At 40.5% G+C, this 14,911-nt stretch overlaps 1 protein-coding gene across 1 annotated transcript in view; it reads right to left on the bottom strand.

Annotated features, from left to right (window-relative positions):
- The window catches only part of lzts2a (leucine zipper, putative tumor suppressor 2a), a 41,123-nt gene extending 34,706 nt beyond the window's left edge, over positions 1-6,417 (bottom strand). The window contains exon 1 of the mRNA XM_042434119.1: positions 6,126-6,417. The gene's annotated coding sequence lies outside the window, so the exon portion shown is untranslated. The remainder of the gene's footprint in view (positions 1-6,125) is intronic.
- Positions 6,418-14,911: the final 8,494 nt, after the last annotated feature.

Genomic DNA, 14,911 nt, shown 5'->3' with positions numbered 1-14,911 from the left:
CTGTTTCCATGTGTGATGACTGTACTCATACTTTGCACACAGAACAGCTGCTGCATTTGATATCTCTTCACATAATAAGTGTGGTTTGTGTCACATCATAACAGAAAGAGGAAATCAAACCCGCAATTTCAGTTAGTAACAGAAGTTTCTCTAGCTCAGTGAACAAATACAGCAGTGTTGAGCAAACAGAGTTTGATTGGCTTACTAATGGATGTTTGGAGCAGCTGGCAGACTTCAACACTCCTGGTTCTAACGTGATCTGTGCCAGAGTTCTGCCCACTAATGTCCATTATACACAGAGTTACTCCACTCTGCATTGATTCTGTTTCTTCTTACAGACTGTCAGGGCTTTCAGAGCTCATCTCCGCCTGCCATCTCAGCTATCAAATTCCAACAGCTATTTAATTGACCTGCAATCCACTTACATTATGCAAAAAGAAACATATTTTGAGTCTCTTTTCATGCTGAAAAGGGTTATGTGCAAGCAGAATAATAGACAGGCAGTGTGTGCATTTTATGGCTGCTTTTGGGTGTTTTTAAGTCTGTAGAAGTCAAAGGGAGTAATAACAGGCTGAGACTGAGGACAGCTTGAAGATAACAGGCCAACGGCAGAAATGATCCACCCCAGTCTGCACAGCCACACCTTGGGACTGATGAATGGACAAGACAGATGTCCCGGTGAGCTCCTATAGCTCCATTTTACTCTCACTTAGTTAAGTTAAACATGAGAAACCTTGATAGAGCCACATTCTTGAACTTAAAGGGGAGCTCTGGAGATTTAAAAGGTCAGTTTACTCGTCAGGAGGGATACAACTCAGTCAGTGAAAACAGTTGCATAATGTCTTCTGTGACTCGGGAGGGAGCTTTTTTAGCACTTGACCCACACTAGGGACTAAATGTCAGGATATCACAACTTTATAGAAGTGCAATTATAAACCACAGGAGTAGCCATTAAAATCACTGCAGAAAGACACAATCTGCACACTTTTCCCCCCAATAGACTTGACTTCCTGTAGCTTGATGGATAAGCCACCTACACACATTCATGACTTGACAAATGTTGCAGTCAGGAGAGCTTCACAATCATAAAAGTCAATTTTAACCTCATTCAGTTCACAAAAAAGGGCTTCCTCTATACACATTTCATTCTTTCTTTTAGATTTGATGTCACGACACAGACCTGGTAATTATCATCAGTACACAATGGCCTCTGCTTCAATCACTCACCTAATGAAATGTTTTACTATCAGTAATTGGACAGTCTGCACAATGTAAGGGTCTGAATTGTTCAGAGTAAAAATGGCAGAAAGGAAACACTTCATTCATTTTGTCATGGTCAGATTAACAAAGAGTCTAGTAAATCCAAAACACTTCAGCTGGCTTCATGTCAGCCATAAAGGGTCAGAAAGGCAAAAAAGAGCCTCATTTCATTTGGTTTTAAGGCTTAATTCATTTTAACAATGACAAATAATATTCAAAAATAGATTTCAGTAGAAAGGATTTACAAAAAGATGCTGGGATTTTCCACTGCACTGTACATGCATCCATTTGTTTAAAAGTAACAATCAACACATGATTTTTTGATCCAGTATGAAAGGTTTGTCATTTTGTCCCTCAACTTCAACATCTCATACTACACTGCTCCTAAATGAATCAACAACTTTACTGAGACAGGACCTATCAATAAATCAGACGTCAGAAAATCTAATTAAACTTGTTACCCTCAGATATCCTTAAATATTTAATGAAAAAATTAAATGATATTACATATTTGGAGGAGCTGGCTCTATTAAAAAGTCAGCAAAGTTTTAAAATCTATAATTTTATAGCCAGAAGAGTGAAATGTCTTGTCGTCAGTTACAGAAAAAATGCAGCCTGTGTTTAGTGCTATCAAAGAAAGTCAGACACTGGAACTAATACAAAATTAGATTTCTTACAGTGCCAAAAAGCAGTATCACATTTCTGATTGATTTGATTCATATTGTTTTATAACAGGGTGTAATTCCACATTAAATGTTGAAAATTAGATCTAAAAATGATCATGTGGATTAACAACTAATTTCGTCTTATCTAGCCGTGAGGTTGCAGATTGCAACCAACTGAATATCCCTCCCCTTTCGAGCATGTAGGAGAACCTACGGTGGCTGCAAAACACGCAAAAAACATGAATAGCCCTTTCTATAGCCAGTGTTTGTCCGCTCTGGGCTACTGTAGAAACATGGTGGTGCAACATGGCAGGTTCCATGGAAGAGGACCCGCTCTCTATTATATTCCATTTCTGCCAAGTCTGCTCCACTAGATGCCACTAAATTCTACACACTGCACCTTTAACAGTGTGGACATTGTTTTCACATGAGGATTGAAGCATTCTACATGTGAAAATGATGATATATAATTGAAAATAATCACAAGCAGACAATAAAAGAACCATCTCCTCCTTCACTCAATGCTTTCTACAAGAAGATCAGTCCAATCCTTCCAATGCAAGTCGATGAAATGCATTTACAAATGAACTAGGAAAGGAATTAGTCGATCAATCGAAAAGTTAATTTGACTGATGATGAAAATCATAATTAGATGCAGCCTTAACATATTTTGAAATATGATTAATCAGTCAAATCAGTCAATCAGATAATTAATCAGTTACTGCGAAAAGGAAAACTACATGAACGCGAGCAAAGCCATTAGTGATGCTGCTACCAGTCCAGAATGGGCCTTTAAAAGCAGGAAAAGAAAGGTCACCGCAAACGCAGGCAGCTACTAATTACAGTTTCACATGCAGGGGTAGTGTTAGTGTGTGTGTGTGTGTGTGTGTGTGTGTATGTGTGTGTGTGTGCCTGCGTGCATGCGTGGAGTCTGAGTGACAGCTTGTCTCTCCCCTGCTGTGCTCTTGCTCTTGTCCTGTTTTAATGGGCTGACAGCGAGAAACTCTGACGGAAATCTCAATGACGCACCCGCTGTTAGACACATCACAGCTGAGGGGAATCAGAAGCAAAACTAGATCTCAGAACCAACATTACTCCCATGAACAGTATCTACAAAAACAAGAAGAAAAGTGCACAGGAGAAATTGAACTGCAGCATAACATCAAACAGATCTGCTTGTCTGACATGAAACATTAGACATGAAATGGATTATGGAGGGAAATGAAAGACAAAACCAAGAAAACATATCTGTTGAGCTCCTTTGAGTCCACAATTCCCTCAAAGGAATTTAAGGGTCCTATAGTACTTACACACACACACACACACACACACACAATATTTCATATGAAAGCTCAGTACTATGTTAGAAAGCACAAAAGAGTTCCTGGTTTGTCTCAAACATACCAACGGTGGCGTTTCATAAGAGCAGTATGAGGTGGAGTTTCTGTTGTACAAGCCATTCAGGCTCTACGTTACATCATGATGACAATGAATTAAATATACCAACATGCTGCTTGCATGCTTTTAATCACATCCACCACTCAACGTCATCATCATCACTGCTGCAGCGAAATGAAATGGCAGTCTGTGAGCATTAAAATCCTCGAGGGTTGAGAAGGCATTTTGCTAATTGTGCATCACAGGTGTGGATCAGCAGTTGTGTGGGATTTTCCCTCACTTCTTATGTAAGAGCGCTCTTGTATGCACAGATGTGCCCCCACCCCACCCCCCACCCCCTGTATGCACATTTATGTGTTATTTCCAGATGAGATTATCTAATGAGCAAATTAAGCTGCAAAAAGCTACAAAAACCTGCTGCTGTGTTTTGAACAGTAGACATGTCTTTAAAGGTGCACTATGTAAGATTTGGCCAGAATTTTAATTTAAAACATTCAAAAATTAACTAAAATTACCAACAGAATGTGAAGAAATAACCATTTTGACATTATGTCATAGATGTCTATGTATGTATTGTGTTGCAGAGATATCTTCTGAAGTTAGCATGCTAACCAGCTAGCCCTAGTCCGCCCTGTCTCGTAATACCACTTTGTACTTAAAGGGCCATAGTGAGTCACTGTAGCGTTCAGTCTGCCCTCAGTCCAACATGAGAGGAAGAATATGTAGCTTTGCCCTCGGCGACTGGCCAGCTATGGCGGAGATTTTAGCCAGGGTAAGAAAGCTGCTGTATGTTTCACTGTAAGACTGTTAATATGTCACTTTATTAAGTTGTAATATTTTTTCAGGTGAGAAAGTAACCATTTAGATTCCCAATATGTGGTCAGTTTATCCAAATAACTGACCACATATTGGAAATTTGCGCCGACGTGTAGCCCTGTGCAGCTCTTTGGTAATTTACCACTGGCTCTGATGTCTCCGTAGCATTTGATATCTTGACGACACCATAGCACAGATTCACTGTAAACAGTAAGCATCTGGTGATATGCTGCCTGTTTGGTGCAGGTGGCCAAATCTCACATAGTGCACCTTTAATGTTTCAGCGCTCTCTGACTTCAGAACAAGTGGCAGATATGCATCAACTGCGATTCTGCCTCTAGCTGTGTTCTAGTTTTGCCTCACACATATTTGTTAATTGTTAATTTGTGTGGAGACGGTGGGTGGGGGGTTTATGTGACTGCAGAGGCAGAAAGCTAAAAAGAAATTTGACTTTCATAATAATGTAAAAGAAAAAAAAAAAAAGAAAACAGTTTTAAGACTCCACTCTAAAATGTGACAAGCTATCAAAAGCACATTGGCCATGACTTTGGTAATGATCTCGCTTGGCTGCCTCACGCTTCGCCCCTTCAGGGCTTCTCCGCCTGTGAAGGAGCCATGTGATAAAAATGATCCCTCAGCATCACACCCTGCCCTCCGCCTCTTTAGCTGATCCAATCCCGATCGCCCAACAGCTTGGTTATCACCCCCCCAACCACCACCACCAAATCCCCCTCTCCCCTCTTCTCTCTCTCTCTCTCTCTGTATGTGTCCTGCTACCTTCCTCCCTCCTCCACCCCCTGCCTGTGCTGTGCTGTGGTGACAGGGCAGGATGATATAGGGTCTCCCAGTGAGGTGGCGTGATGCCTGAGCACTAAGTTAACCTCATGGAGTGGTGACATAATGCTGCTGGCCTGTGCAGGAGAGGGTGGGGGGCATGTGGATGCAGAACATTTAAGAATTCATGTTTGCAGTATGCATGCATGCATGCATGTCTTCAGATTACATTCTAGCTGTGAAAACATAAAGTCCAAGTCATCAATCAACTGCAAGGAGGGTGTTCACCACAGATGAGGAAGAGATGGAGAGGATCCCGGGCATGCTGTTCCCTCAGCGTTTATATTTGCTCCTGCAGGGATTATTTATGGCCCAATCAGACCTTGGGCGTTTCCATTTCAACTGAAAACTAATTCATATATTAAAGTAAGCCTTGAGAGCATAAAACAAATGGTGCTGAGGTCTCTCTCTCTCTCTCTCTTGCTGTGAAATTTCCTCTCCTCCTCTCTGTTGCTCCTTCTCTTACTTGCAAGCAAAACCAGCTGGAGATATCAAAAATCAGTCAGAGAGAACTGACATGACAAGAAACAGAAGTATACAAGAGTGTGTACATGTGTGCGTGCATGTGTGTGTATGTGTACCAGTTGCAAAGAGGGAGCCGAAACCCCATTCACAGAAACAGCTGGATGGAGCCACAGAGCAATGCTTATTCTCTAGTTTCTCTCCCTCATACCCTCTTTCTCTCTCTTCACACACACACCACATACCAGCACTTGAAGGGAAAAAAAACAACTGAATTCAGTGCACGAAACTGGTGGGAAAACTCAAAGTCACTGCATTCAACTGGATCAACGACGGATTATGCTCGAGCAAATCACTCAGACAAGTCAAACAGTCAATAACCAATTAATCATGTAAACTGAGCCATGCACACTCTAACGCAGCAGCATTAACCATGAAATCTAGTGCCATCAAGCCCAATTATGACAAAAATGTCCCATAAATGGCCATAAACCACGATTGTTTTAGTCCAATTAGGCAAAAATATGCATAGAATCATGAAATAAGTTACTGTCAAATAAATAAAATGTGATTAGAAAGCTTTATAAACAGGGCTAATAACTTTAATTAACCCTCCTGTTAAAAAACACAACACTAAAACATCAAACTATTCAACCAAATCACTGTTGCACACCGCGTTTATCCGCTCACCTTAAACAAGATGTTCTTTGGCTCTGTGCAGCAATATTTCCAACAACAGTTAAGGTTTTGTGCGTGTATCCGTTTGTGTGAGAGTTTAACTTTTTCTGAAAACAAAAGCACCCAACAAAAACTCTTCTCGTCTTTCTGCAGCTACGGTCTGCTCCTTTTTCTCCCAGACCCGTCCCGGATCCACAGCAGCTCGGTACAGGATCCGCTGCTGCTGCTGCTGCTGCTGCTGCTCAGGCTGAGTGTTGTTCGGTCCTCTCACCGGCAGAGCCCGGTCTTTCTGCTCGGCGGGGCGGGCTTACTCTCTGCTCCGGCAAGGGCTCGACTGCTGCTGATCCACAACACCGAGGTTTAGGACAGGGGGAAGGGGCTCCGCAAGGGGGGGCTGCGACGAGCAACCTCTCCAGCTACAACAACGCTTTGTATTAATAAATTCTTTATTAGAGCTTTTTTAAAAACTTCATACAGTTGCCATCTGCACCCTTTTATCAATCTATTCTGAAATGTTTTTTTTCATGTAAGCTCAATATTTTTGGATAAAACTGCTATATTCAGCAGAGGTGCATTTAAGGTTGAGCGAGTCTTTTTTTGTTTGTTTGTTTGTTTGTTTTTAAAGTACCTCATTGATTTTTTTTATTTTATTTTATTTATTTATTTTTTTTGCTTTCAACAAGAGAATACCAGCAAAAGATGAACAACAGAGCAGGTTGGATACAGAGATTGTTTTCATTGTGACCATCTGTTAAACAGTGAATGTAACTAGCTGCTGAGGTCAATACCAAGTGGCTCCTTTGAGCCCCATCCATCAGGGGGCCCCCAATCAGGCAAATGTAAAGTATTTTGGAGGTTGCGCTGTTCATTTCTTGTCTTAAATTAAAGATCCCCTTCGGACATCTTTTAAGATATATAAAAATAGTCTCTTTGGGATAACAGTCTATGTCTGATATGTTTTTTTCCACCAAAAAAAGCTCCAGATGAGTTGTGATGTCATAAATCATGCTGTTAGGTACACATCTTAAACTCAGATTGAAGGTGAGCACAGAGACATTATCCACCCTCCAGTAGATAAATATTAAATCAGCCTTCAAGTGCTAAACTGCACATGCATCATTGTGCACAGTGAAGCTAAACTTTACAAGTAATGTAACAATAAACAAAGCACATTTTTGGGTGGAAATTGCCAATTAAAGGATGCATTACTCAGAAAAACAGCAGCTGAATCTTTAATGTTGACTGCTTAATAGCTACAGCAGGTGAGCCAGGTGGGTTCCTTGGCCCTATCCTGCTTTGAACTTTCAGGTGAGGAGATTCCCGCCCACTGCCTCCTGTTCGCTCACACACCCAGGAAACACAATATGGGGTCTTCTCTTCTCGCCACAATAGACCGCCACCTGTCTGATTCATCCATGAAAGAGAAGCCGCATGAATGCCTGAATGACCTAATTTGTTAAAGGAATGTATGGATTGATATCCTCGAGGTCTAAAGGTGCAAAAATCCCTGCCAGTCAAAAAGAGCCACACGCCAGTAGTATAATGTTAATCTGAACATCCTAATCTATTGCAGGTGTCATGATGAATATATACATAAACTACTGGAGAACACTGCAAAAAGTGTCTCTTAACAAAATGCATCTTGTCCGATTTAGACCTAAAATGTTGGCATATTTCATTTATAACTGATCATAAGTCTGAGTGTGTGTTCAATCACTCAATTAAGTCACGTTAGTTTGGACATGTGGTCCATAGATGTGATATAAAAAACATCAAAGATAAAAGATAAGTCAAGATGGCACCACTTTATTTCAGGATTTTCAGATCTTAAAGTGTGTCAGAATAAGTCAGAATTTGTTTTCTCCGGTTGATTCCCAGTGATTTTGCCCCTTCCAAGAAATATTTTATGACTCTAGACATTGAAGAGCTCATTGACGTGGATACATACACACATTTATATGCAACTTGATCAGTTATCAACACTGTCATAATCAAAATAAACTAAAAATGGACAACAGGTGCACAAGAAATGTATTTAATTGTAATTTTCAGTGGTTTCAAACTGTTTGATTACCCCGCAGCCTCCACAGCATCACCCTGTGTCTTTGATGTTCAGCCGGCCCTCCTGCCTCAGTACAAAGACATTCAGGAGCCCTGTCACTGCTGAACTCCAGCTGACCTCTCCTCCTCTGTGTACAACATACCAATTTATTTCCTACACTAATGTCAGATTCGTAACACCCACCTCTCTTCCTCTGCCCTCCTGCTCTCCTGCTCATCTCTCCCCCCTTTAGATTGTCAACCACCTCTGGTCCTTTTCTTCCCCTTTATTCCACTCCCTCCTTCCTCTCCTGTTATTTCACCCACATGAACTCCATCTCTTTCCTCTCTGCCATATTCAACCTCCACCCCTCAATTCACCATCGCAGCCCTTCTTTCCTCAATCCCTTTCTCCTTTAAATCGTCTCCATGGTTCATTTCAACTTCAGGCTTCGGCACCCTGCGACGCTAATATGATTTCCAGCTGAAATGAAACGTGCAAATGTGCTGCAGTCTCTCCTTATCCCCAGTGGGTTCCCATTGGAGTCTACTTCATTAGGCCAGGGTGGGTGGAGATTTTTTTTTCTTCCTGAGCTGCAGAAGATTAAAGTTGAACATTTTCTGGGCCTCAGGTTTGTGGAAAAAGCTTCACTTATTTCTCCAGCATCTCAAAAGCCCTGTTAGTTTATAGTCTCTTCTTCCACAATATGCAAAGTATGTGTGCATGTGCTGTTGCAGCTGTATATGCGTAGATCTCTGTGTGCTCAAGTGTGTATTCTAAAAAAAGTCCTTGCCCTCGGCATGCTGTGAGATTTGTACAAGACCTTGTTTATTTCATAATCAGTGAGAGGAGGATGCTGCATGTGCAAAGCGGAGAAAAGTCCTGCTTATCTCATTTTTTCCTGATTTATTGCTGGAATTATGTGTTTTCAGCAATGCTAGCAGCATGACTCTATGTCAGTAAGTTCATTTCTTTGGACCAGACTGAAATATCTCAACCACTATTGGGTGGATCACCATTAAACCTTGAACAGACATTTATGGACTCGTGAGGATGAATCCTAATGACTCTGGTGATTCCCACTTTTCTTCTACATGTTGACATCTGTGGTTTTAAATTAAATGTCTCGACCATGGATGGATTGCCACCACTTTTTATACAAACATTCATGTTTACCACAGGAAGAAAAGTAATAACTGTGGTCATCCCCTGATGTTTTATATAGCGCCATCATCATCAAAAATTCATTTTGCCCAATAGGTTTAAGATGATCAAATTCATGCAAAACTAACGACATTTCCATCAGCCTCAGATGAACTTTGTGTTTTGTGCTAATTAGCACATGTCACCAAGTAAACACGGTAAACTAAGATGGTGAACATGATAAATATTCATGCTTAACATCAGCATGCTGGCATTAGCATTAAGGCAGCATTCAAAGCACGGCTGTGTGGTTGCACTTCTCATCTTGTTGATAAATTCAAGACCAGTTATACTTTGTGTGTTCAAGCAAAAGTAAAAAATGCTTCAAAGATTGATCAAAAGCAGTGTTTAGGTTTTGTACCAACATGACACATCTACAGGGTTACATCAAGTGGTGCAGTCAAACATTAAGTCTCCTGACTTCAGCAGTGTTTGCTCCTCCTTGCTTGGCTGCTATAGTATGGTTCATGTGTACTACAGTATATATGCACGCTGTGTTAGTCAAGTACACATATGCCTCCAGCAGCTCTGAAACCGTGAGAATGTGCACAGGGCTCCCACAGGGGGGACTCTGACAAGCAACTGCGTTGACACATCTCACACACTGTTAGGTGTAACAGCTTCATAAAACAAGATGAAACAGATTAATAGAGAATTCCTCACGCTCATGCCTCAACGGAAATAATACACTGCAAGCCTTTGTTTCCAATCCTCTTTGGTCTGTCTGTGAAGGCCCAAAGCCTGGATCATATGACTCACACATGCTCTGTCCCCTCAGGGTCTTCATCCACTGCCAGACACCTGACCAAAGCCCGACCCTCAGCCTCAACATGATTCAGAAATATCAAAGAGCGCCCAGCAGTGCTTCTGAAATTATTCACCTGACAGAACATTCCTCCAGTGCATTATTGTCTTTTTTTGTCTCAAAAATCTTTCAAACCAACCTTTGTGTTTAATGACTCATGAATTGTTTATTACTCATTTGCCAAGTGGATGAATTTTAGCTGTTCAATAAACAATGAAGCTCAAAGTGCATCCAGGACGAATCTGCCAAACAAAACAACAATGTGGGATTTTGAAAAACGCCATTATCCTTGTTTTGGCCCTTTAAAAATTCATCAGGCACTCTGACATCTCTGTCATGCTCCCAATTAGAGCTCTCCAATCCCGGAGCTGCACGGCCAGCATTCTGTGGGGGTTTATTTACATATTTCCATAATGGTCAAATCAGGAGAGTGCAGTGTAGCATGAAACACTTTATTCCCTCAGATTCCAACTCTGGTCTGAGCCTGTGAGCTCATCCAATATTGAATTCTTTGTCTACGAGCAGAATCAGTGTGGCTGGGAAGCAGAGAACTGGGGCAGAAAACAGCTTCATCTCTGTTTTGATACTGCTGTCTGTTCTGAGCCTCTCATCTCTGTGCCGTCAAGGTTGGTCTTGTAAACCAATATGACAGCTCAGTTTCTGTCTAATTCGGTGAAATTCTTTGCTGCTGCATTCAAGGCCGTGGCAGCGCAAACTCACTCAAACCACGCAACGAAGATGATTATTTAATACGGCTATCTACACACGCTCATTAGGAGTATGTCTGTGCAACAAAAATAACCACATAGATAATTTATCCAGTCGCCAGCCACCACTTTGATCTTCTTTTTATTCAACATTCTGATGTACTTTCATCCATTTTAATTACAGTCCCCATATGTTCAACCATTCTCCGCTACACTGGCACTGTAGCTGAACTCTGACCTCAACGAACCCTCTGAATACAGGGAAGATATCATTAATACTCATAAAATATATAAATATAACCACTATACGCTTCTGGAGAGACAATATGAACTCATTAAATTGTACATGATATCTGACTCTCTCTCCTCATCAGTGTCTGATGAGAGAAAAGCAGTGCTAGAAAAGGTTTAAATGATCTGTTTCAGTTACATAAATTTTGTTTTTATCCTTAGTCTGTGTCCTCTAAAACAAAACAGCCTCATGTACTGAGGAAATGCTCAAAAGGGATCTGAGGTTATTACTGAAAAATGTTTCTGAAAATGAAAAAAGTCAACAACCTTGTAGTGACATTTTTGTACAAAGTTACAGGCAACAAAAGTTTTAAGTTTTCTAATCAAAAACTGTTTTCTTCTTTTTTATTTCTAAATTGAGAATTTGTTCAGATTTAGCTTCATTTTATAAGCTCATATATTTCAATGTGTCCCTGCAAAGTAGCATAAAATTAAATTTAAAACCACTGGACAAACAAGGAAGGAAATGTATTTTCCTCAAAATACATTTTTAAAAAGTGGCCACTGGCAATGTACCTTTCATTTCTAGTTCCGTTTTATAGTTCAGTACTGCATTTTTCTGGTCGGCTAAACATAAATGATGTGACCTATTGTTTGACATTTTAAGTGCAGCTACAGTACAAGGTAGCTGGATAGCATTAAATCTAAAAACATCAGGGGGAGATTTTGTTGTCAGTCTCTCACTAGAATCAAAGAGCAAGGTCTAGATTTACATTTTACACTGATATTCAAAAATCACAAAGGAAGAATCAACCGTTCAAGAAAGAGAGATACAATAACTCCATCACAGTGGTTTTAATAACCTTTTCTCAGCTTTTCTCACATATCATCATCCCCCTGCTGGGTAGATGAATGCCACAAGGCCAGATCCATCTTTTACTGAAGGTAATTCTAGGAAATTTAGGACGACACTAACGTTGACACTGACACATCTCTGACTTAAATATAGTGGGTACACTAAAAAGTTAAAAAAAGAGTACCCGCTGTTCTACTCCTGGAGTGCACATCACAGATCAATGAACTACAACTTTTTCTTTTCAGTACCGCTCCAGCAAAAATCATCCCTTTCTCTGCACCTCCTTGTGATGTGAGCACACTGTAGGCACTAATCACAGCCGAGCAGATTTCCAGGCCGTCAGATTAAAGCTAACTACCTCCAGTAGCTAACACCGCTTCTCAGCCTCAACCTCTAGATTCAGGATCTTTTTTTTTTTTTCCTCACTGAGCTGAAAATGGGATGCCAAGAGCAATCCTCTCTGGATTATTTAAACAGCCACTTCAAAGGGGAGCAATTATAATCCTACATTATTGATATGGGAAAAACCAGTGAGTAAATGTCATCGTGACTAGAAAGAAACTGCCACAGACATATTTGGACATGCAGAGTGTGAGCACAGGATGAGTACTTTAAGGTTTGAGGTTTAATTTCTTTATGTGACATAAGAAGGTAGGTTGAGTAGACATAATCTTGCGCACAACAGTGCATATACAATCGCACACTTGCATACACAAGAGACATCTACTCGCACACTTAAGCACTCAAATGGTGCTACAATATATTTGGGGATAAATAGAGGAAGATTTTGGGGCTTATTTATGCACTTGCTCCATGCATTCCTTGTCATTTTTTGTGTTTTATTTTCATTGAACATTGCAGCAACTAAAAAAAAAAGCGAATAATAAACAAAACAGTTTTAGATTAAAGAACTTTTTGGTGTGTGCGTGTGTAGGAACGAAGCTGCTGCAGTGTCTCATACAACAGCATCCTCATCTCAAACACTTATGTAAGATTTATTCTCCTCCCACATTTCTGCATGCATTGTGTCCTCATACATATACAGTACAGCACTGTATACAGTATAGAGTGTAAAGTATTACGTACTGTCGAGGGAGCAGCAGCCTTCTGGTAGTGTTTGTTCACAGATCACATACAATACATGGAAGGCAAATAGAAAATAAATGGCCTGACCTTTCCCTAGTGCTCATAAATGTCACTGGTGTCACAATTACTCACATACAAGTGCATACACACACACACACACACACACATATGCACGCATGCACGCATGATGAAACCAGCTCATTCTTGTACATGCAGTAGCTGTGGTTTAGTTTATACTGTGTTTTTGTGTAGTGTGGGACTACTTTGTGCGCTCGTGCTCGTTAGTGCGTGTGTGTGTTAATGTGTTTATGTGTTTGTAGTTAGTAGTAAGCGGCAGTGACTTTTTCTGCACATGTCCCAGACAACTCAGTGCAGATGGTTATTTTAGTTAGGCAAAGGCTGCAGGCAGCACGCTGTCATGTGGTGTAAATCTGGCTGCGGGTCCATCCCTGCAGGTTAATGATGAGATTATTGCACGATTGAGAAATGATGAATGAGGACACTGGAGGAAAAAAAACTTAAATTATGTAACATTCAGCCAAGCGGTTGTTTTACATTCTGCAAACTCTGTAATAACTTTGTGCTTATAACCGTTAGAAAAATAATATTTTGTGCCTCAGTGACCTTGGCGGATTCAAAGTTTCCTGACCTTTAAAATATCTGAATCAGGACTAAATGTGTTTGTTTTCAGACCTTTAACTCCTTTTTTTTCACATGAATCATGAATTACAAATCCATATCTTTGTTTGACAGTTTGCTCTGTGTTATCTTCTATGTTTTTACGTGATTTTGAACGCTAAATAGTTACAGGATGTCTGCCAGAGTATGTACATGATATTGGATATGATGAAGGTTGGACAGTGACATGTTGATGGTTGTTGACTTATTGCTTCCTGTCACAACATCGAGATCAATCTAGCAGCATGTTTCTAATATCAAACCAGGTCAAGGACATGTCAGCAGGACAAAATGACTCCTAAATAATCTGTCTTCACACACATGTGAGGATCAAGACTCAAAGATGCCTCTGTTTGTGTTTAGTGTTGCTCCAGTCTCATTCACACGACACACATAATAGGAAAATAACATCTCCAACGACGTGTCTTTGCAAATATTTTCTTAAATCAAGCACACATGCTGACACATGCGCGGCTGTGTGGAAAACAGAACACGGGGTCTTAGTTTAAAACAGCAGCTGTGGAAATGTTTGGGTTGGCTGAGGTGATGCAAACAGCGTGACTGTCTCCAGACACTCAGCAGATGTGCATAAAAACACACAGAGACGTTCATCTATAGTGTCTCCTCAGCTAACGCTACTATATGTCTAAGCTGGAGCCATAAATGTTGTTGTTGTGGGAGTCCTTGAACTCCAAGCAACACAGCATGAGTCATGCATGGCTTCTTTGTTTGTCACAGGATGTGCAGAGTGTGTGTGTGCGTGTGTGTGCATGTGCGTGTGTGTGTATGTGTTTGTGTGTGTGTGTGTGTGTGTGTGTGTGTGTGTGTGTGTGTGTATGTGTGTGTGTGTGTGTGTGTGTGCGTGTGTGTGTGTGTGTGTGGTGTAATGATGATGAAGGAATGGAGACTGTTTTTCTAACGGAGAGCTCAGGCTCAAGCCCCTCTCCTGAGCGAGAAATCATATCTGTGGTCTGTAACTGACCCTGACCTTTGACCTCCTTCAATTAAAAACATCATTTGACTACCAGGATCAATAAAGTGTCATAAAAATGTTACCACATGACGTACAGTATTACTCACACACACAAGGGCTTTCTGGATTGTGATTGAACAAAAGAAACAAAAGCTACCACACCAGTATATATATATATATATATATATATATATATATATATATATATATATATATAT

Source organism: Thunnus maccoyii, chromosome 14, assembly GCF_910596095.1.
Source record: "Thunnus maccoyii chromosome 14, fThuMac1.1, whole genome shotgun sequence".
In the NCBI taxonomy this organism is placed as follows: Eukaryota; Metazoa; Chordata; class Actinopteri; order Scombriformes; family Scombridae; genus Thunnus; species Thunnus maccoyii.
Note: the sequence above shows the minus strand (reverse complement) of the source record. Positions and strands in the feature narration are given on the sequence as shown.